General features: G+C 50.5%; 1 long non-coding RNA gene across 1 annotated transcript; it reads left to right on the forward strand.

Moving 5' to 3' along the window:
• The first annotated feature begins 7,107 nt into the window (after positions 1-7,107).
• Positions 7,108-23,075, forward strand: LOC116994197. Its single transcript, XR_004417431.1, has 6 exons — positions 7,108-7,283; positions 10,270-10,300; positions 10,414-10,444; positions 19,425-19,527; positions 20,494-20,721; positions 22,154-23,075. It is a non-coding gene; the product is annotated as an uncharacterized LOC116994197 (long non-coding RNA).
• Positions 23,076-23,710: the final 635 nt, after the last annotated feature.

Raw genomic sequence — 23,710 nt, forward strand, 5'->3', positions numbered from 1 at the left:
GAGCTGTGCTCTTGGGAGTTGTGTGGGGAGGAGTGAGGCTGAAGAATGCACTGAAATCAAGTCATGACTTGCAGCAAGAGAGGCTCTGTAGCAGTGAGATGTACCTGGCCACAACTCTGTGGATGCACATGATGGGGGATGATGTGAATTTGAGCTGCTCAAATTCAGAAGCGGAGGGAAAATTATCCAGACTTGACCTGCGGTGTGACCTGAGCACAGGGAGAGATGCTGAAGCTGTCCCCTCCTCAGTCCCTGCTCCTGTCCCCTGGCTGGAGCCCAGCTCAGGCCCATTCCCAGGTGCAGGCTGCCCCTGGCACAGGCTGTGGGTGAGTGCAGTGCGAGCCTGCAGATCTGGCTCTGTGCTGTGGGCACTCACCTGGGCACCAAGGAATTTCAGAGCTCTCTGGCAGCACTTTTGTGCCACAAAGTGAGGAGCGGGGTTTCAAACCAGTGCTCTCCGCTCTCAGCTGTCCTCTTCCCTGCAGGAAAAGGAGTTTTTATACAGCCTGGCTGGATCTGTGCTCATGAGCTGATCTGACCAGTGAGGAGGATAAAATCAACACTCTTTGGTGTGTTAGCCAGAACATCCAAGTCACCACACAGCTCTGCAGCTGCCTCATCTCCTGCTCCCACTCCCACAGCCTCGGTGCTGGTGCCCTGAAACACTGCCACCAGCATTAGACATAACAGCAGGCTTAATTAGAGCCTGGCAGCCTGCCAGCATCCAAGAGGCAGAGCTGAGCTGGCTGCACCGCTTTCAAAGGGGTATTGAAAACCCAAAAACAATACACTGGGAAATAGCAGAGCAAGCTTTGTCGCCCTGATGTTGCTGTGGGTCAAGCACCTGTTTTGCCTCAGGTTCATCCCCTGGGAAGAAGAGTTGAGCAGGGGCTCTGTAGTCCCTGACCCCAGTCCCAGGATGCTCCCAGGGGTGCCCAGTGTGGTGTTGAGTCACATCTCCACCCTGCCCTGCCGGAGAGGGAGATGGAAAAGTGGGATTCCCCCCCCACCATCCCTGCAGGCTGCGGTGGAGCTCAGGAATTTATTCCCTTCTGTGACAAAATGAGATGACACAATGTATTTCCATGGTTATCGCAGCAGCACATCAAGGCTCCTGGGGCAATGGATTGCCAGACAGCCTGGGGGTTTCAGTGATTTCTTTTTTTTGTAGTGATGCTGTTTTAACTCAGAGAGTGTGAGCCTCCCAATGAATCACATCACAGTCAATTAGAAGTTTCCTGTCAGTCGTGACTTCTTGGATATTATTCCCAGTAGTGTAAATGCCATGCTTGGAGCCAAAATTTAGCTCAGCCAGAGAGAAACCCTCACTTGTGTAAATGAGGAGAGGCCCCCCCCCCAGACCCCTCTGAACCTCCTCAGGACCCCTCAGGGCCCCCCAAAATCCTTCTGAAGCCCCTCAGGACCCCCCCAGAGCTCCCCTGAACCCCGTCAGAGTCCCCGCAGGACCCCCTCAAGACCCCCCCAGGTCCCTCTGAGCCCCCCAGACCCCCTCAGGACCCCCCAGACCCTCCCTGAACCCCCTCAGGACCCTCTAAACCCCCTCAGGACCCCCCAGAACCTTTAGCAATCTCGGTCGTGCATGTGAAGAGACACCAAACAGGAATACAATTTCGGATTAGAGGAAACAATTCAGCAGATAAAGAAACAAAAAATGCAGCACTACTAACGGTAAGTACCCCAGAACTCGCAGAAGGCGGGACTCAGGGATATCCCCCTTGTCCCTCCCAAAAAGAGATTGAAGGGAAAAAAAAAAAAAAAAAGATAGGAAGTACATTAGAAGAAGGTAAGTAGAAATTACTAGATGAGAGGGAATTAATATCTAAGGATTGCACCAGAAAAATTCTAGAGACTACATTTGCAAACACATAGGGGATCACAGGCTCTGGCAGAACAATTTCTGAAATTCTTCGGGTGTAAGGGGATTTATGAATTAGCTAAACAGGAAGTACAGGGGTGCCTGATATGCTAAAAGGTTCACAAAGCCAGGACACGACAGGTAATTTGGGGTAGTTGCCCTATAGCCTATCGTCTATTTGAAAGAATCCAAGTGGATTTCACTGAGTTACCAAAGGTTGGGAGGTATAAATTCTTGCTGGTACTAGTAGACTAGCTCAACTATCAAAATTAATGATATAAACAAAAATGTCCTGGCCAAAATATCTCCCCTTAGCATTATCAAATATTGGGACGATGCCTTACTCTGAGACAGGGCTATCTCCTTTTAAAATGTTACACGAGATGCCTTATGACCATGGGATGCCAGTGGGACATCCAAAAATAGAAGATGGACAAATACAACCCTACTTGATAACAATAAATAAAAATTTACAAAAATTGCGAAAACAAGAAATTGTCACACAAAATGCTCCTTTGGGGTTCGCCATACACAAAATACAACCGGGAGATCGGGTCTTCATTAAAACCTGGAAAGAGGTTTCTCTCTCTCCTCACTGGGAAATCCTTTTCTTGTCCTTTTAACCACAGACACAGCAGTCCGGACAGCAGAAAAAAGGCTGGACACACGCCTCCAGAGTGAAAACCAGAAACACCCAAGTGCAAAGTGGCTTCCTCCCCTGGAGACCTCAAGATACAATTGCCCCAAACAAGCCGGTGATCAACCTAGATCAGATAAGGTGAATAGCTTCTGGATGCAGATATTTTCCTTTTGTTCGTTTCAAGTGCCAAATCTGTTGTGAAGTTTAGGTTACACATTGTGTACGGGAGATGTGACCTAAAGGGCTCTGTACTAAGTGTTTCGAAAAGAGCTGTCTTTGAGCGAGCGAATTCTAGTACTTGGCGCTGAGTTGAATATTGCTGAATTAGATTCTGTAGAGTGGGTTCTCTTATATCAACACGGGGTTAGTGGGAAACTAAATTGCAGGGCTGAAATTTTAAGAGTAGAGTGCCAGAGAACAAATAAAGTACCTTGTTGGACGGACACGATAAAATTATCGAGGTGGGATGTCTTTAAGAGACGATATGCAGCTCGGACTTTGCGTTGGTCCCCTAAAGAATACCTCTGCTGCCAAGAAGATGGTTTGCCTCGCCGCTAGCAGCAAACTAGTGGGCGTAGGCAGAGGCAGAGAGGTATGCATTAACCGATTAACCCATACCCAAGGAATTCTACGAGCTCTGCGGCACAAAGCCGTAACAATGAGTGTGGGGGATGCCCACTAATTAGCACCCCGACTCGCTGTGTCCTGGCCAACTGCACCCATAATGGAAAGGAGGAGTGCTGAACATTTAACGGCACTCAGTATGTGAGGTGTAAATGGGGAAAGAAAATTATATGCTATGATCTCAAGGCAAGACATGACAAAGGGCAGTCAGAGACATTTGCTCTCAATATCCAGAAGAGAAATGCCAATCGCTCGGTGTGGGTAGGGGGAAAACAAAAGTCGGTATATGTAGCTTATTTTCAGGTGAATGAGTTATGTTATGACAATACCCGATTAAATATGTGTGTCATAGAAGGAAAAATGTATTGGGCAAAAATCTTAAGTTTGAGAATGGATTAATCTCGGACGGTAAACCAATCATCATCGACCTACTTGAAGAAAATGACAAACGGGTTTGTGCCCAATTCAATAACACTTTTTGTTTCTCCAGAAACAAGGAAGGCATGGATCCTGAAAGCGAAATAGAACAAATAGCCTTAGAACAGAAAGTTGTGTTGAAATTGATTATAGAAAAACTATAAGGGATCTTGCTACAGAAATAAAAAGGGTGGCACATGTCCCAATTCAAAAGTGAAATTCCATTCTCCAGGCATCTTGGTGAGAACAGTTATTCTCGGGAGCATAGTGGAAAAAAATTGTATTCTTTATCCTGTGCTCAGTAGCTGGAGTCATCTTCCTACCATGCTTGATACCTTGTTTCATCAAATTAATACACTCAGTGGCGCAGGGCATGCAAATAGCTGCTATGCCCATGGACCCAGAATTTAAATCTGGAAGAGATGCTTTTGGAGTCACCTTGCTCCGTGGTTTGTGTCCTCTTAGGGTACATTTGGTGTGGACATGGCCAGCTCTGCTGATGTGTTTTGGGATGGCACAGCTGGTAACGGGAGGTGTGCAGAGCTGGCAGCTCAGCTGGGCTGCTCGTGCAGCTGGAGAAGGAATTTCTTCCTGTTTGCTGGGGTCTGGCAGGTAACTCATCTCCCAGATTTGTGCAACAAAGTGCTGACAAAGGGAGCAGTAAGTCCAACTGGTCCCTGGGAAAGCCAGGAATTGCCATGGCCATGTGGACATGACAAGTGTCTTCAGTGCTGGGGCTGTTGGTGAGGAAGTGGCTCCATGGATTTTTTGTAACTTTTTTTTTTTTTTTTCACATCTAGAGTATAGATTTTCTTTTTGTCCTATAGCTGCTTTCTACTGTCATTGTTTAGTAAATTGTCTAAAGGTGGGGAGTCACTTTTTCTTTCAGAATACTTGGAGAAATTGTTTGGTTGTGCCTGGAATAGCAGGTTTGGGTGGATAATAAGCCAATGTACTGGTAGGGCAGAAATCAATGGCAGAAGTACACAGAACTTTTACCAGTTTAATTAGACTACCCATACTCCTTTTTAAACAGCCTGGTCAAAGCAGCAGAGACACAAAACTCCTCATTTAAAAGGATAGCGTTGTAGATCAAACTTTTCCACTGTTTGCAGTGAATCCTCTAAAAACAGAAGCTCACCGAACCCAGCTGAATAATTCTGCCAGAGAAAACCTGCAGAAGGGGATGTTACAGCACCATCCAGTGCCTCTTCTCCCTGCAATATCGGGAAAATTTGGATTTTCCACTTCATTCGAGCATGTAGGTGGGGATGAGGGAGTGCATTGGCTGCTTAGGCATTGACAACTTCTTTTCTCAACCAGTGTGGAGAGAGAAGGGAGCTGAGGGATGGAAAGGAGCTTTGGAATTTCACACAGGGAAGATTTTGGCTTTCCCCCTGAGGACAGTCAGGAAGGGGATGCAGCAGCAGGCAAATGGGAAGAAAAGTTAAATAAGAAACTGGCCAAATGGCATGTTTTGGGGTTGTATTTTTGGTAGAGCAATGATCTGTTCAGTGAATGACTGATCAAGAGGAGGCTGGTGTTGGTTTTTGCAAACTCCTTGTGTTGAGGACTGCACCTGTAATCGGGGAACAGGCTACATTTTAATATGCTTTACATTCCTGTCCCTTTGTTTCATTTTCTGCTGGAGAGGTGATTTAACATCCTCTGATTCCAAACTACACCAAGAACAACTTTGCAATTATTCCCAATCCCCCACAGGAGATGAATTTGGGGATTAAGCCCCTCTAGGAAACAACTTCCAGTGTTCTCAGTCTGAGTTTGGGAGCACAACTTGTGCTGGGAGTGATTCAAGTGTGAGATTAATGACTCTTCAAAGCTTTTTGTGATAATAAATATCCATAGTTATAGATGAAATGTGTTTTCTAGCAAGTTGAATTCAAACCCCTCAAAATTAATTATACCTTAAAGCATTTAGTAAACGTTCTGATGGTGATGTGGAACTTAACAAAAGTCACTTATCTCAAAAAAATCTTCACCCAAAATTCTCAGTGTTTTCACTACAGCCCTGCAGAAAAAGCTGGTGGAGAGTGATGTCTGTAAATTATAGTCAGAGTCTAAATTAGAGTTAATGCCCAATCTGGGGCCTGAATTTATATTTGAAGCTCTCACTGGAGTTGCAGTGCTCATAGACAGAGCTGTTAGCAGGGTTAGGGTAAAAAGAGCTGCAACAGCATGTGAAATACTCCCAAGTCCCCACTACTTAGCATTTTATTATGATTATTACTGAATTTAGGGCTTCCTAAAAGAAACTCCATCTCCTTGGGTAATGTGAATTTTTGGAGAATCCCAGAAGCCACTAAAAAATAAGATCTATGCTTTAAGAGTGCAGAAACAAGCTTAAAAGTGTGACTCAAATACATCCCCAGCAATTTAGTAAAAAAACAACAGAAATCAAAGTACGCTAGCATATCAAAAGAATTAAAAATATTAAGCATAACATTTCTTAATAAGATCCCAGGGTTTGGAGAAGAATTGGAGAAGATTTTTTAAATTCTTCAGTTGGCCAGCTTGGTAATAAAAATATCTTTTTTTTTTTTTTAATAATGGTAAATTATCACATACAATATCCTGCAATTATGTCTATTACACCGAGACAATGCAGAAAAAGCTATGGAATCATAACTTAATCATTTAAGTGATTGTTATATTTTATAAATGCTTAATGTAGCATCAGGGGGATGTTCCTGCTCGTTTAGTAAATGTGGCATTGATTGTTGCTCTAAAGGCCCATTCAGGTCAGAATTGATAATGATTGGAAATTTTCCACCCACGATGGTAAGGTAATCACAGCGCTTTTCTGCTGGGGTTTCTCATATTCAGATTAAACCTGGACAAAGGTCCTTCCTGCGCGTCGATCAATCCTGATGATGTGTAATTTTCCTTGGGAGGGCTGATTCTCGCTTACGGGGAACCGAAGCTTTGGAATGTAATTTTTCCCAGTGGAAAGATTTTACGGGAGCTGGCATTGGTGTGGGGGGAACTCCCGGCTGCCTGATCTCTGGTACTTGACAGTTCTTTAGCGATGATGGTTCCTGATCGGTTTGGAGTGGTTTCAGGATCGATCGTTGAGCTGGGTTTGTTGATATGCTAATTAAGACCTTTGTCTATGGCTCCGGGTGCTGGCAGTGGCTGAAAGATTCTCTTACTTTATTTCTTTATTTTATACAACATTCTTATATATGAACACGAATTATAACAACATATATCACAGTTTCAAATAACCCTGCCAAACACAGTGAACTTGAACCTCTCTTAGGCACTTTTGGACCCCTCTGTGCCACTCCTCTGCTCCTTTACCTGCGAGCTTTGGCATGGCAGGGGTTGGGTGCTGGGTGTGATTCTTTTGGAGCGCCTCCAGCCGCTCAGCAGTCAGGCTCCTGGGCTGGGTGTCCTCTCCCATTCTCTGTGCCCTTGTCCCCATTGTAATGTTAAGAAAGTCGATGGCTACACTCTAGGACGGTGCTCAATGACACAAGGAGAGGCGGGGAGGACACCTGAGAGCAGGGGCGGGCTGGGGGCAGGACGGGGAAGCTCTGTGTGCCCGGGACACGCTCTCTGTCTCTCTCTCGCTCGGTGCTCGGGGAAGGAAGATGCGCGGGGCTCTGACCCCCGGGCATCCCCGAGCGGGGAGCCACGTTCGCCGCCGCTCTGCCGCTGTGCCCCGAGCAGCCTGCCACCTCCGGACACCCCTCTGAGCCACAGGTAAGCAGGGGGTCCCTCCTCCATCCCTCTCCCACCTGGGCCCTTGTCCTGCCCTCCGCAGCTGCGGGGGGACCCGCCGGGACCGAGAGCGCGGAGACGGCGCCTGGGGCCGAGGGGGGCTGGAACTCGTTCTGCTGCTCTGTTCTGTCGCTAATTGTCATAGCTGGTGGTGGTTTGGATGTCCTGTAGATATCTTAGTGAAGAACTGTTATTGCTTAACGCCTATCTTTGCCTGAGACCCCCTTAACCTGTCCTCCAAAGCAGGACACGGGGAAGGAGGGAGAGACTGCACAGCTGCAGCTGAGGGCAGTGCTGGCTCTTTCAAACTGCTCGGTGCAGAACTGGAAGAACAGTTTTCCCCCTTTCTCTCCATCCCTGGGCAGAACATGAAGATGAAGCCGCACTAAGCTCTCTGTTTTGTGGGCTGTTGTTTGGTTTGGGTTTTTTCTGGCTTGATTTCTGCGTGACCTATCACAGAAATGCGCATCGGCGTGTGCACGCTTCCTGGCAAATCCAGATGTGATGTGGAAATCCTAAGTGAGGATTTCCAGCCTTGGCTACAGGGGACACAGGCTTCTGAAAATAGAACTGACCTTGGCAGAATAGGAGCCGTGAAGGGAAGCAGAACTGAAATACAGGTTAAGCAGAAAAACCCCGCTTCCCCTGCTCTTACCTTTGGGGTGCTGAGTTCCTGCATCTCCCTGGCTCTGCAGCTGTAGCTCACCCGGTCCTGGCTGTGGCTGATAAAATTGGGCCTGGGACGTTTTAGCAGCAATCCATTTTTTAAAAGAACACAAAGAGCATCCAATGCAGTAGAGTCTTTAGGAAATACATTCAAATCGGGGACTCTGGTTTTCCTGTAGTTCTCCCTCCTGTTTTCACGTGGGCCGGAAGGATGGCAGGGCCTGTGCTTATCATATGAAAGTGATGCTATTAAATTTCTCCAGAAGTTCTGATTATTATTATTATTATAGTTACTAATTTTCTGACAGAAAACACTCATTTTCCCACATTGTTTCAGGTGCTGCCCAGGATGGACATGTGTGGGTGGGTGAGAATTACTTCACAGAGAATTTACTCTTTTTCGTGGTTTTTTTTTTTTAAACATAGATAGTTCTGAATAGAAGTCTCTGTGACACTTAACCATTCTTGTCGTTCCTGTTCTTGTCCATCCTAGTTAGTTACATGTGTAGTAAGTTTTTGCATTGACTAAGGACTAATTTTGCCACCTAACAAATGCTCTACATTAGCTAGCTACGCTGCCGAAACACAAAGTTTTATTTCTGATGCAATTTTTACCCCTTTTTCTGAACGCACTTGTTGCAAAAAGGAAAGCATGTGCATTTCCTGTAAAATTGTTTGCATTGAAAAATGACTCACCTTTCTCTTGTTGAATTTCCTCACCTCGAATTCAAGTCTGAGGAGCCAAACAGCTGCAGCTATTCTGAGGCCTTTTATACCTCGTGCAAACGAGAGGGGGTCCCAATGAGGGGTATATTAACCACAGCCTTTGCCAATGGCCTCCCTTCCCTCTCTGGGAATCAGCTGGGATAAGGGTTCTCCTCTCATTTCAATGAAGAGGGTGTTTCACCTTATCTCAGTTTGTTTTTCAGTAGATGCTTTTGGGCATCTAAAGCAGAGGCTTTGACGATTGTGTGAAGAAAATGGCGTTAAATACAATGAACATTTAAGTTCATAGTTTTGGGTTGTGTGTTCATAGGTGATAAGATGCTTTTGTAATTTTTAGTTGTTCTTGGGGTTTTTTTGTGTTTTTTCTTTTCTTTCTTTTTTTTTTTTTTTTGGTGGAATACTGGTTCCTGAAATTTCAGGTTGAGTAAAGTATGACACCTGAGATTTTTTTCAGCACCTTTGTTGTATGACAAAAGGCATCTGACCTGTGTTAAATATGTCTGAGGTTGAAGCTTCAGGCGAGTAAAGGGAGGACTGTGACCAGGAGAGGGAGGGTGAGCAGGCTATCCAGTTAGGTGTTACCTTAGAGTGGGTGGGGGTGGTTTGAAGGCAATACGGTGTAAAATGTCCATTTGTGAGCCTTTGAGACCTCACAAGTGCGGCAGATGGATTTGCACATCTCACAGCACATGGGCACACCCACCTCGCTCACAGACATGCCGTGTAACTTTGTCTCTTCCTAACCCAGGTGCCCATCGTAACAGCCACAACCTCAGGCTCTGGCTGAAGCTGTGACCACTCAGGACCCCCAAATCCCACCCCAGGACCCTCCCAATGACCCCCATCTCCCCCCCCAGCCATTACCACCCCCCGGTGCTGCTGCTGCCTCCCCCCACTCCGCTGACATCCCTGCCTGTGTCCTGATCGCCGCCCGCTTCTCCCCAGACCACCCCACACCTCCTGACCTGGGACCCCCGCCCGGAGAGGGGGTTTGGGGGGGATTTGGGGGTCCCTGAGGGGTTTGGGGGGGTTGTTAGGGGGGGTACAGGGGGGTTATGGGGGATTTGGGGGGAGAGAGGGGTTTTGGGGGGGTTATGGGGGATTTGGGGAGGTTATGGGGGGTACAGAGGGGGGTTTTGGAGGGGAAAGAAGGGTTTCTGGGGGTTATGGAGGGATAGAGAGGGGTTTTGGGGGGGACAGAGGGGATTTGGGGGGGGTAATGGGGGTTTGGGGGGTTTCAGGACAGGTCTCTGACCCCCCCGTGCCCCACCAGGTCTGGCCCAGGGCCCTGCAGGAGCTCCAGAGGGGTCTGGGGTCTCTGGGGAGCTCTATGGGGTCTGGGGATTTCAGGGGGGTTTTTGAGGGTCCCTGTGGAAGTTTTTTGGGTCTGGGGGGGTCTCTGGGAGTCTCTGACCCCCTGTGTTCCCTCTCCCCAAATTCACAAGGACCCCTCCCCAAATTCAGAGGGACCCCAGAACCCCCCCAAGCCCCACCCGTGACCACCCCCCCAAAAGTCCCTGGGACCCCCCGGAACCCCCTGAGACTCCTCCCCAAATCCCCCCGTATCTCTCCCCAGCATCTGTGGGACACTGCACTCAGTGGATCAGGTGAGTGGGGGTGTCCCAGGGTGGTCTGGGGGGGTCCTGGTGGGTTTTCAGACCCCTCTGACCTCTCCCTTGCCCCCTCCCCAATACCTGAACATCAAACTGATGGACATCAGCGTCACGGACCCTGAGAAGTACCTGCACATGGTGAGCGGTGGGGGGCTCAGGGGGGTTTTGGGGGGTCTCAGGGGGTCTCAGTGAGGTTTTTGGGGGCTGCTCAGGGGTCTCAGTGTGTTTTTGGGTATTGCAGCGGTTTTTTGGGGGTCTCACCGGGTTTTCTGGGGTCTCACTGAGTTTTTGGGGCCGTTCTGGGGTCTCGGAAGTTTTTGGGTTCTCACTTTTGGGGCCTGCTCGGGGGTCTCATTGAGTTTTTGGGGTCCCCTTGGGGGGTCTCAGGGGAATTTTGGGGGTCTCAGGAGGTTTTTGAGGATCTCAGGGCAGGTTTTGGGGGACAGTTCTGGGGTCTCACTGGGTTTTTTCGGGCCTCACTGAATTTTGTGGGTTCCTTCAAGCGTCTCATTGAGATTTTTGGAGCCCTTTGGGGGTCTCAGGGGGGTTTTGGGAGCAGTTTGGGGGTCTCACTGGTATTTTTGGGGCCTCACCAGGTTTTTTGGGGGCCGTTCTGGGGTCTCAGAAGTTTTTGGGCTCTCACCGAATTTTGGGATCTCTTCAGGGGTCTCATTGAGTTTTTTGGGGGCCCCTTGGGGGGTCTCAGTGTGTTTTTGGGGGTCCCACCTGGTTTTTTAGGGGTCTCACTGGGTTTTTTTGGGGGCCGTTCAGGGGTCCCACTGGGCTTTTGTGGATCCCAGTGGGTTTTGGGGGCCTCATTGAGTTTTTGGGGGCTGCTCAGGGGTCTCAGTGTGTTTTTGGGTATTGCAGCATTTTTTCAGGGGTCTCAGTGGATTTTTTGGGGTTCTCACCAGGTTTTTGATGCTCTCACCAGGATTTTTGGGGTCTCACCAGGTTTTTGGGGGGCTGCTTGGGGGTGTCTGAGTTTTTGGGGCCCTTCTGGGGTCTCAGAGGTTTTTGGGCTCTCATTGACTTTTTGGGGCCTGCTCGGGGATCTCATTGAGTTTTTGGGGGACCCCTTGTGGCAATCTCAGGGGAATTTTGGGGGTCTCAGGAGGTTTTTGAGGGTCTCGGGGGGGTTTTTGGGGGGCCCTTCTGGGGTCTCACTGGGTTTTTCCGGGCCTCACCGAATTTTGGGGGTCCCTTCAAGGGCCTCATTGAGTTTTGGGGGGCCCTTTGTTGGTCTCAGGGGGGTTTTGGGAGCAGTTTGGGGGTCTCACTTGGTTTTTTGGGGCTCTCACCCGGTTTTTAGGGGGCCGTTTTGGGGTCCACTGGGATTTTGGGGTCTCAGAGGTTTTCGGGCTCTCACCGAATTTTGGGATCCCTTTAGGGATCTCATTGAGTTTTTGGGGCCTCATTGAGTTTTTTGGGGCCCCCTTGGGGGGTCTCCCCCTTCTCTCCCCCCTCCCCAAATTGAGATTTCCTCCCCCCCTTAAGCCCCCACCCCAAATTGGGATTTTTCCCCCTGAAGCCCCCTCCCCACCCTGAGGGCCCGGCGGGCGCGCCGTGGCTGCAGCATGGACACCGTGAAGTCTTGGGGAGGGGGCGTGGGGTGGGTTCAGGACCCCCAGAAACCTCCCTGGAACCACTGCAGACACCGAGAAACCCCCCCCCAAAAAACCCTCAAAAAAGACTCCCCACAAAGTGCCCCAAATTTTTCCCCCAAAGCCCCCCAAAATTGTCCCCAAATTCCCCCAAACCCCCCTGGGCTCTGAACCCCAGAATTTCTTGGGGGTCTGACCCACCCAGAGCTCCCTCAAAGTCCCCCAAAACCTTCAAATTCCCCCAGATTTCCCCACAAAGCCCCCCCAACTTCCCCTAAGATCGCCCCAAAGCCCCTCCAAATTTCTCCCAAACCCCCCAGGTGTTCGAACCCCAAAATTTTCAAGGGTCTGAACCACCCAGAGCCCCCTTAACCCCCCAAAGCCCCCGCAAATTGCCCCCAAATTCCCCCCAAAAACCTACAAAGCCCCTTGAATTTCCCCCAAGATCCCCCCAAACCCTCTGCATGTCTGAACCCCCAAATTCCCTCTGATATTCCCTCTAAATCCCACCCAGAGCCCCCCAAACCCCCCCAGGGGATCTGAGCCCCCCAAGCCCCCTGGGGGTCTCACCCTGAAGGCGTCGGCCACGGCCTCGGCCCCTCGCAGGTTGGTCCAGGGCGAGATTCCCACAAAGAATTCCTGGACTCTGGGGGGCTGGGGGCGGTTGGGACCCCCGGAGGGTCCGGGAAGGGGTCCCAGGAGGGTCCCGGGGTGCTGGTTGCCCCCCAGACTCACCAGTGAACAGAACGTCACCCCCGTCCAGCGCCGCCCCCTCGTCCGTCACCGACAGCACGCAGAGCTGGAGCTGCTCCAGCACCTCCCGGAGCCCGCCGAGCTGGGGGAGGGGGCAAGGGGTTGGGGGGGGTCATGGCAGGGGGGGAGGACACCAGGTTAGAGCCCCCTCCCCGCAGATCCACAGAGAGCCCCACGAGCTGGGGAGGGGGGCAGGGGGATCCCAGGGGGGGCGGGTGGGACAGCGGGCACAACTTCTCCATAACCCGCAGTGATCCTCCAGAGCCCCGGGAGCTGGGGAGGGGAACAAAGGGGTCATGGCGGGGAGGGGGACAGCGGGCACAACCCTCCCACAGAATCCACAGAGACCCCGCGGATCCACAGAGCCGCCTGAGCTTGGGGTGTGGACAGGGCGGGTCACAGGGTGGGGGACAACAGGCACGATCCCCCCCAGAACCCACAGGGGGCAGCGACCGCACCAGGGCGTGCATGAAATGGCTGAAGGGCTCAGACATGGCCGGGACCCCCTCCCCAAAAATGGGGGCTCCGTCCAAAAAACGGGACTTTCCAAAAAATGCGACCCCTCCTCAAAATGAGGTCTCCTCCCAAAAAATGGGACCTTCCAAAAACGGGCCCCCATCCCGAAAATGGAACCTTCCAAAATAGAGACTACTCCCAAAAACAGGATACCCTCCTCCCCAAAAACGGGACCCGGCCCCTCTTCAGTGGGGCAGTTTTGAGGTCGCCCCTTAAAACGTCCCCCCTGCTCAAAACTGCTCAAATTTTGAATGGGGGCGGCCCAGAGCCCCCAATGGGACCCCCAGTTTATTCCCCACAAACGGCGCTCCCAAGCCCATAATGCATTGCGGCCCCGCCTACCCATAATGCATTGCGGCCCCGCCTACCCATAATGCATTGCGGCGGCCCCGCCTACCCATAATGCATTGCGGCCCCGCCTACCCATAATGCATTGCGGCCCCGCCTACCCATAATGCATTGCGGCCCCGCCTACCCATAATGCATTGCGGCCCCGCCTACCCATAATGCATTGCGGCGGCCCCCTACCCATAATGCATTGCGGCCCCGCCTACCCATAATGCATTGCGGCGGCCCCCTACCCATAATGCATTGCGGCCCCGCCTACCCATAATGCATTGCGGCGGCCCCCTACCCATAATGCATTGCGGCCCCGCCTACCCATAATGCATTGCGGCGGCCCCCTACCCATAATGCATTGCGGCCCCGCCTACCCATAATGCATTGCGGCGGCCCCCTACCCATAATGCATTGCGGCGGCCCCCTACCCATAATGCATTGCGGCGGCCCCCTACCCATAATGCATTGCGGCGGCCCCCTACCCATAATGCATTGCGGCCCCGCCTACCCATAATGCATTGCGGCGGCCCCCTACCCATAATGCATTGCGGCCCCGCCTACCCATAATGCATTGCGGCGGCCCCGCCTACCCATAATGCATTGCGGCCCCGCCTACCCATAATGCATTGCGGCCCCGCCTACCCATAATGCATTGCGGCCCCGCCTACCCATAATGCATTGCGGCCCCGCCTACCCATAATGCATTGCGGCGGCCCCCTACCCATAATGCATTGCGGCCCCGCCTACCCATAATGCATTGCGGCGGCCCCCTACCCATAATGCATTGCGGCCCCGCCTACCCATAATGCATTGCGGCCCCGCCTACCCATAATGCATTGCGGCGGCCCCCTACCCATAATGCATTGCGGCCCCGCCTACCCATAATGCATTGCGGCGGCCCCCTACCCATAATGCATTGCGGCCCCGCCTACCCATAATGCATTGCGGCGGCCCCCTACCCATAATGCATTGCGGCCCCGCCTACCCATAATGCATTGCGGCGGCCCCCTACCCATAATGCATTGCGGCCCCGCCTACCCATAATGCATTGCGGCCCCGCCTACCCATAATGCATTGCGGCCCCCGCCTACCCATAATGCATTGCGGCGGCCCCCTACCCATAATGCATTGCGGCCCCGCCTACCCATAATGCATTGCGGCGGCCCCCTACCCATAATGCATTGCGGCGGCCCCCTACCCATAATGCATTGCGGCGGCCCCCTACCCATAATGCATTGCGGCCCCGCCTACCCATAATGCATTGCGGCGGCCCCCTACCCATAATGCATTGCGGCCCCGCCTACCCATAATGCATTGCGGCGGCCCCCTACCCATAATGCATTGCGGCCCCGCCTACCCATAATGCATTGCGGCCCCGCCTACCCATAATGCATTGCGGCGGGCCCCTACCCATAATGCATTGCGGCCCCGCCTACCCATAATGCATTGCGGCGGCCCCCTACCCATAATGCATTGCGGCCCCGCCTACCCATAATGCATTGCGGCGGCCCCCTACCCATAATGCATTGCGGCCCCGCCTACCCATAATGCATTGCGGCCCCGCCTACCCATAATGCATTGCGGCCCCGCCTACCCATAATGCGTTGCGGCGGCCCCCTACCCATAATGCATTGCGGCCCCGCCTACCCATAATGCATTGCGGCCCCGCCTACCCATAATGCATTGCGGCGGCCCCCTACCCATAATGCATTGCGGCCCCGCCTACCCATAATGCATTGCGGCGGCCCCCTACCCATAATGCATTGCGGCCCCGCCTACCCATAATGCATTGCGGCCCCGCCTACCCATAATGCATTGCGGCCCCGCCTACCCATAATGCGTTGCGGCGGCCCCCTACCCATAATGCATTGCGGCGGCCCCCTACCCATAATGCATTGCGGCCCCGCCTACCCATAATGCATTGCGGCCCCGCCTACCCATAATGCATTGCGGCGGCCCCCTACCCATAATGCATTGCGGCCCCGCCTACCCATAATGCATTGCGGCGGCCCCCTACCCATAATGCATTGCGGCCCCGCCTACCCATAATGCATTGCGGCCCCGCCTACCCATAATGCATTGCGGCGGGCCCCTACCCATAATGCATTGCGGCCCCGCCTACCCATAATGCATTGCGGCGGCCCCCTACCCATAATGCATTGCGGCCCCGCCTACCCATAATGCATTGCGGCGGCCCCCTACCCATAATGCATTGCGGCCCCGCCTACCCATAATGCATTGCGGCCCCGCCTACCCATAATGCATTGCGGCCCCGCCTACCCATAATGCATTGCGGCGGCCCCCTACCCATAATGCATTGCGGCCCCGCCTACCCATAATGCATTGCGGCGGCCCCCTACCCATAATGCATTGCGGCCCCGCCTACCCATAATGCATTGCGGCCCCGCCTACCCATAATGCATTGCGGCGGCCCCCTACCCATAATGCATTGCGGCCCCGCCTACCCATAATGCATTGCGGCCCCGCCTACCCATAATGCATTGCGGCGGCCCCCTACCCATAATGCATTGCGGCCCCGCCTACCCATAATGCATTGCGGCCCCGCCTACCCATAATGCATTGCGGCCCCGCCTACCCATAATGCATTGCGGCGGCCCCCTACCCATAATGCATTGCGGCCCCGCCTACCCATAATGCATTGCGGCGGCCCCCTACCCATAATGCATTGCGGCCCCGCCTACCCATAATGCATTGCGGCGGCCCCCTACCCATAATGCATTGCGGCGGCCCCCTACCCATAATGCATTGCGGCGGCCCCCTACCCATAATGCATTGCGGCGGCCCCCTACCCATAATGCATTGCGGCCCCGCCTACCCATAATGCATTGCGGCCCCGCCTACCCATAATGCATTGCGGCGGCCCCCTACCCATAATGCATTGCGGCCCCGCCTACCCATAATGCATTGCGGCGGCCCCCTACCCATAATGCATTGCGGCCCCCGCCTACCCATAATGCATTGCGGCGGCCCCCTACCCATAATGCATTGCGGCCCCGCCTACCCATAATGCATTGCGGCGGCCCCCTACCCATAATGCATTGCGGCGGCCCCCTACCCATAATGCATTGCGGCGGCCCCCTACCCATAATGCATTGCGGCGGCCCCCTACCCATAATGCATTGCGGCGGCCCCCTACCCATAATGCATTGCGGCCCCGCCTACCCATAATGCATTGCGGCGGCCCCCTACCCATAATGCATTGCGGCCCCGCCTACCCATAATGCATTGCGGCGGCCCCCTACCCATAATGCATTGCGGCCCCGCCTACCCATAATGCATTGCGGCCCCGCCTACCCATAATGCATTGCGGCCCCGCCTACCCATAATGCATTGCGGCGGCCCCCTACCCATAATGCATTGCGGCCCCGCCTACCCATAATGCATTGCGGCGGCCCCCTACCCATAATGCATTGCGGCCCCGCCTACCCATAATGCATTGCGGCCCCGCCTACCCATAATGCATTGCGGCCCCGCCTACCCATAATGCATTGCGGCCCCGCCTACCCATAATGCATTGCGGCGGGCCCCTACCCATAATGCATTGCGGCGGCCCCCTACCCATAATGCATTGCGGCCCCGCCTACCCATAATGCATTGCGGCCCCGCCTACCCATAATGCATTGCGGCCCCGCCTACCCATAATGCATTGCGTGAAAAAACTCGCGTGAAAAAATCTCGCGTGGAAAAATCTCGCGTGGGAGGGGCTCGCGTTGGGCGGGCAGCTCGCGTCGGGAGGGGGGTTCGCGTGGGAGGGGCTCGGGTGGTGGGAGGCTCGCGGGGCGCTCGCGTGGCGGGGGGGCTCGCGTGGAGGGGGGGTTGCCTGTGAGGGGGTTGCGTGGGGGGAGGAGCTCACGATGGGGGGGGGGCGGGCACCCGTGGGGGGCGGGGGGGGGGGGGTTCGCGTGGCGGTCGTGGGGGGGGGGCTTGGGGGGGGGCGTTGCGTGGGGGCGGGCTCGCGTTGGGGGGGCCCGCGTGGGGAGGGTGGGGCTGGCGTCGGGGGATGTCGCGTGGTGGTCGCGTGGTGGTCGCGTGCCGCCATGGCCGTGGCTCGGGGAGAAGGCGGGGTGCTCCGTCCCTGTCTGCCACCACGGGGCAGCGCTGGGCCAGGGAGAGCGAGCCCAGAGGCGGCGGCCGGCCCCGAGCGGCCCCGCCGAGCGGCAGCGCCGGGCTGGGCCACCCGGCCCTGTCGGCAGCCCCGAGCGGGCCGAGCCTGCGCAGCTCGAGCCGAGCCGGTAAACCCCGCCCTGCCACGGTTCTGTTAGTATTTGGCAACTTTGTTGCACGCGGGTCCTCGCTGCGAATGACAGAGCGGCTTATACTCAGGTCCGGCTTATTTATGGACAAAGAACGAAATGTTTGCCAACACCCAGAGATGCAGCTTACAGTCAGTGCAGCTTGTAATCGTGAAATGACTGTACACCAGCATGGCTAAAGCAGCCCTGCCTTGGTCACAGTGCATTTACTTCTCCTTGGCACTTTGGGCCTACAAAAGTAGCCCGCTGCAAGGTGCCATCTTATTTTCTGCACTGTAGACACCTGCTAGCATGTGTATTCTGGAAGTGCTGAGCCAAAATTCCTTCCAAATCCTGCCTTGCATACACTCTTGAGACAAAGCTAGAAGATGCCCTTGCCCCTCTTTGACACAAGCTGAGATAACAGCATCCGGTCCTCAGTCCACTATTTCTGCAAAGGTGCAAGCAGCCTTAGCTGCTGGGAACCAGGGACATCTGAATACCCATACCTCCCTGGCCTGGTCTTCACCTGCTAGCCTCACAACTAACGTGTGGGGCTTACACTGTTTCCATACAGCCCTTTCTGTCCCACTACTGCATCCAGTCCAAGTTGGCATGTGAGTAATCTGACTGAAATTGTGTTTGAGGGAGAATGAAATTAGTTCAGGGACTAAAAATAGATATGTTATAAACAAGCTCTGTCACGTTTCTAAAGCACTGACACTATTCCCAACGTAAGGCCAATGAGTTGCACATGAAGTCACTTAGGAAGGGTCTTCTTTGGGTTGGTCTGCTTGTGACTACATAACCATTATTTGCATTTCAACCAGTCTGTTTTCATTCATAGACTGCTCACCATCCATATGTAAAGCTTATGTTTCACAGAATGCACCAGGAAGTTGAAAGGCAATGAAATGTGATAATCAGGCAGGGGGAAGGTAGGGAAGGAGGTGCCCTTGGTGCTTTGTTGAAAGTTACAGCGGATGTAGGTGCTGGTGGTAGAGTATTGGTAGGCCCAGAGGAATGACAGTGAGGTGTGAGCAGTGGGGGTGTTCAGGGGTAAAAGCATGCAGACTGCCACTGTAGGAGATGCTCTGTCAAGCAATGAAGAAATCCTGGTTCTTTGGAGTCAAGGAGCTGTTGGCTTTTGGGATCAGGAAAGCTTTCAGATAAAGATCATCATTCTAGAGGTCTCCGGAAAGCCTTACAGAGTGACAGAAACAGCTATAGAGAATTTCGTAGGCAAATGAGGAACAATTACCCATTCCAAACTCTCCAACTGAGGTGCCTATCTTGGTGTCATTCCCTTGTAAATTGAAATGACAGATAAAGTCAATGAAACCAAAACCTAAAGGTTAATGATGCAAAAAACAGCAGGAAAGGCCGGTCATAGCATTACAAAAGGAGATTGTGATTTTAGACCCTATTACCATGTGTCAAATGAGTAATTTCAGTAGGAGTTGTGTATGAAACAACTGGTTTAGGGACAGCAGACCACCAGCTTCCAAAATTATGAAAGTATCAGTGATTTTTGCATGCCAGAAAAAAATGTCTTATGCTGGGCATCCAAATCCAGAGGCCACTTTTAAACGTTGTTTTGTTTTTCTGGTTGCAGTGGAAGAAACATGTCTAACATACAGTTCTTTCCTACAGGCACATTGACTTGAAAGTTAATCATAGTTCTGGCCCCATATGGTTACAGTGAGTCTGCTTCTCTGTCTGTGGGAGTCCTAAAGGATACTTGATAGCTGTCCAAGTAAGTGCTTAAAAATTGAATCATAAAGGCAAAGTCACTAGATAGCATAATCCAGAATTATCCCAAAGGAAATGGAGGTAGAATTAAATCTTTCAAGCCCTCAGCAGTGTCCCATAGATTTCACCTGAAATGGAGATAATTGTATGGCATGCATGAAGTGTTACTCATAGTAGATGTGCACAGAAGATGTACCTTCGTATTTTCTTCAGGGAAATCCTGTAGAAGGATACTTCCTGCTTTGCCATGGACAGGAATCTTATTACATGAGATGCAAAGAAATGTAATCAAAATATTTTTCAGCCATATATCATATCATGTATGTTTTGTTATACTGTATGGGAACTTGGTGTGTCTGTCTGTATTTATGTTTGTTTTGCAAATTCATTTACAAACAGCCAGCACTGTTTCCATACCAGAATCCTTTGATAAGTCAAGGAGAATGGTGCAAGCTGCTTACAGTCTCCTTATGTCCTCCCTGTAATCCCAGACAAGATAAATATAGAAATCTCTAGGGCTGAGATGTGAAATGCAGTATTGATGAGCAAATGTGGAATTGGCCTCACTCAAAATATCATTTGGTCAACTGGTGAATTAAGATGGAGATGGAGCTAAGTGAAATCCTGCTGAGGTGGGGAGGGAGAGATGTGTGGTGTGTGTATGCTTCTGGGTCCCTTGCAGGCTTGTAGAAAGGCCAAAAGCAATGAGGTCTGAGACTGTGGAAAGTTTCAAATTATATGAAGCTTAATCCAAAGCTCAGTGAAGCTGAAGAAAATCCCCCATGGTGCATGAATATTGCATGTGTTATGGGACTTCTCTTTTTTGAAGAGCAATTACCTCAAATGCAGGGATACAAGAATTCCACTAAACCTCAATCTTACTCTGCATGAAGGTTGCAATGGATAAGAGGGGAGGAAGCAGTTGCTTTTTCTCTCAGGGTGAATATAACAGAGTTAATTTCTGGATCAGTTTCTTGAGTCACATCCAAGGTCTAAACTAAGTTACAAGAGATGAAGAAAAAGTCCATATGCAATACCTGCCATGAGCAACCAGAGAGGGAAACAGGCATGACCTCTTGCCTCGTCCTCACCGCATCTATTCCAGAGCAGCAAACCGTCACAGACAGTAAGCAACTGCATGTCTGTCTTGGATGCAACACATTCCCTCTCTTCTGGAACAAACTGTAAGCATGAAATAGTAAGTAAAACCTTTAGTGAAGATTGAGTTTACAGCCACATATACTAATGCCCTGTGAACAGGAGCCATGTGTTTTGCTTTGTCATTGTAATTACCAATGGTATTTAGAAGTTGTTCTATCAGCACAAAACCTCACTGCTGCAGCCTGGAAAAGTCTCTGTTTAGACTCCAAGAAGGACTGCTAGCCATATATGTGACCCCTGGGCAAATGATACAGCACAAGTCCATTGGCAAACATGCCAAGTAGGTTCATGGAAATGAGCAGGCTGTAATACACTACCCTGGGAATAAGTAACATGGAATGTGACACCTCTGGGGACCAAATGGTAGCGCAAAATACGCATGCAGAACTGTGAACAAACCAAAGGGATAAGCATCTGTACTTGCAACATGCAATTACTAATTTACAATTACTAATGTCGCACTCAGCAATCATGTTTTAAAATTAGTATTTTTTGTTTAACATGTGGCTGAGGACTGATTTATGATTTGATTTCAACTTCTAAATAAATTGCAGTTATTCTGGTAGTTATTAATCGTGTAAATGGATGTGAAGGAGTTTATCTCACAGTATCCAGCCTGGTTTTTATGGCTGCTATTTTATTCCTCTGTGATTGCTCTAGGATTGACTTTGCTTGCCAATACTTACAACTTAAAACCAAATTTTAATATATTTCTTGGCTTAAGCATAAGATTGAGGGCAGGGGTTGTTTCATTTGTGATTTGGGTGGGATTTTTTCTTCTCTCCATCTTCTGTTTTTTTTCCTATTAATTTCTAATTCAATTGCTCCAAGTCTTTGCTATATTGATCTGTTTCATATTAAAGGAATGATAGCAATTTTCTCTGAATAAGCAACAGTTGGTGATGTGTGTTCTATTTAGGCAAGTAGGAAGAATCCAAGAAGAAACAGTTCTTCCCAGGGAAGGGAGGATCTCAACCTAATGGGGCTGGTGGATAGGAAAATGTTGGCCTTTGCTGACACTGAATCTCTTTTCCTGGAGGGATGCCTCCACTGTGGAGGGCAGCAGCCAAAGCCAGAATCAATATCAGGGATTAAGCAAACCAGAGGAAAAAGGGAATTTCTACTCTGCCTACAGCAGAGTGAGAAGATTGGGATTAGCTGCCTAAGTCAAGGTCAGATGCTCTCCAAGAGAATATTAGAGGTATATCATATGTGGGGAAGAATCATGGAATGGGTGAGGTTGGAAGGGACCACAGTGGCTTACTTCGTCTAATCTCCCTGCAGCAGACCTAATTAAGTAAAGAGCATACACACAAAAAGAATACAAGGACATTGACAAGTAGAAGGTCTCTAATTGCTGAAACAGTTAGAAGCCAGTGGGAGAAACGGGAAGAAGAAATCTACCTGATCGGAAAATGGAGGTAGGAGGAGATTATCTCAAGTCTGTCTGGGTTTTGTGCTTCTTGCAGATTCGGGACTCAACAGTTTGCTCACACTACTACCTGAAGGCTTCCCTGGGGCATTATGATGTCCTGATACTTTGTGCAGTTTTCCACCAGCCTCCTGATCTTCTAGGACCAGAAAGCATTATGTGGATCCTGCCTTGTAAGGATCTTGGGATTTTCCAGAAGGCTCTGACCTAGTCAAGAGCAGACTGCATTTATAGTCAGTTTAAACTGAGGTGGAGGAAACCTGGACTTCAGATGCTGGAGATTTTCAACTTCAAAACACCCTTGGATAGACTCTAGCAGGCAGAGCCTAGACAGAGCCTGGGAGCCCCAATTCTTTGTGAGCTTTGCAGTGGTTAATTTTGGTGAGTGGATGTTCTGGGTCCTGTGGGTTTCCATGTACTTTCCTAAAGATTCTAAACTCACAGAATTCAGCAAAGCACATAAATGGTCTTGGGCTTTGCTGCAGTGGGAGGAACTTCAGACTACATTTCTGCAATGCTGTATGAACCTTCCTTTACCCTTCTACCTCCATCCAACCACCAGCCAAAAACTGTGAAATGGGTTCTTGATGTCAGTGTAGAGTGGCATGTGATTCCCTTATTATTTGGGGTGAGTTGAGGCTGTAATCACGAAACCTGGAACTCTGAGGAGAAAGGAGAACATGCAATATTCTTTCAAAAGGTTGCAGAGTTTCCTTAATATCTGCTTCCCAGAGCCATATGGAAAATTCCCTAAGCCACCTAAATGCTTTCCAGAACTTTTACTGCATGGAAGCATCCTCATGACTGTCATGCATACTTTGACTTATAGTCAAAATTGTTATTTCCATTGATAATAATAAGCTGGTTGATTACTGTCATTAATTCCTGGCTGCTAGAAATGGCAAATTTTTTTTTCAAATTTTTCTAATGACAGGATAGGAAATTAAAAGGCTCTACCATTCTTGGACCAAAATACTAGTTAGGCTAGTTCTAAAAATGAGAGAATGGAAAATTATCCTTTCAGCTCTTGAATTTTTTTTTTTTAAATATGAAATCACTATGTAAAATGTAATAAAGTAAGTGAACACAATCTTAGTGGCTCAGAGATACAAAGTAAACGTGTAGTACAGTGACTAGTACCAGCCCTTTGGGTAGCTATTGCTTATCTCAGAGTATATTGATGTCTCTACTAGGCCTGAACTGTTAGACATGACACTCTTATCTCGGAGTAGATTACTGCAGTAGCATTTTGCTTTAGGACATAAAAATTTGATCCTTCTGACTTCACCATAGATAAATTTTTATGATACATATAAATTCCCTGCTGTGTACATCAAAACCTGACCATGACCCGACTGTCAATACACAGAATATGAGGATGTTTTGTAGTTCTTTCATACTGCTGGTGACTATGCTTCAAGGCTGGGGTGAAGTGGTCAATGTCTGTGTAGTCTTTCTATTTGACAGCAATAGTTCAGATTGACTAGTTAAAGGCTACAAAGCAGTCTGACATTGTTGGCTGAAAATTCTGCAGAGAAAATAAGATACTCTACACACTCTGATACTTTTGCCAGAGTCTCTATAAGAGAAGGTA

This window comes from Catharus ustulatus, chromosome 3, assembly GCF_009819885.2.
Source record: "Catharus ustulatus isolate bCatUst1 chromosome 3, bCatUst1.pri.v2, whole genome shotgun sequence".
Lineage (NCBI taxonomy): Eukaryota > Metazoa > Chordata > Aves > Passeriformes > Turdidae > Catharus > Catharus ustulatus.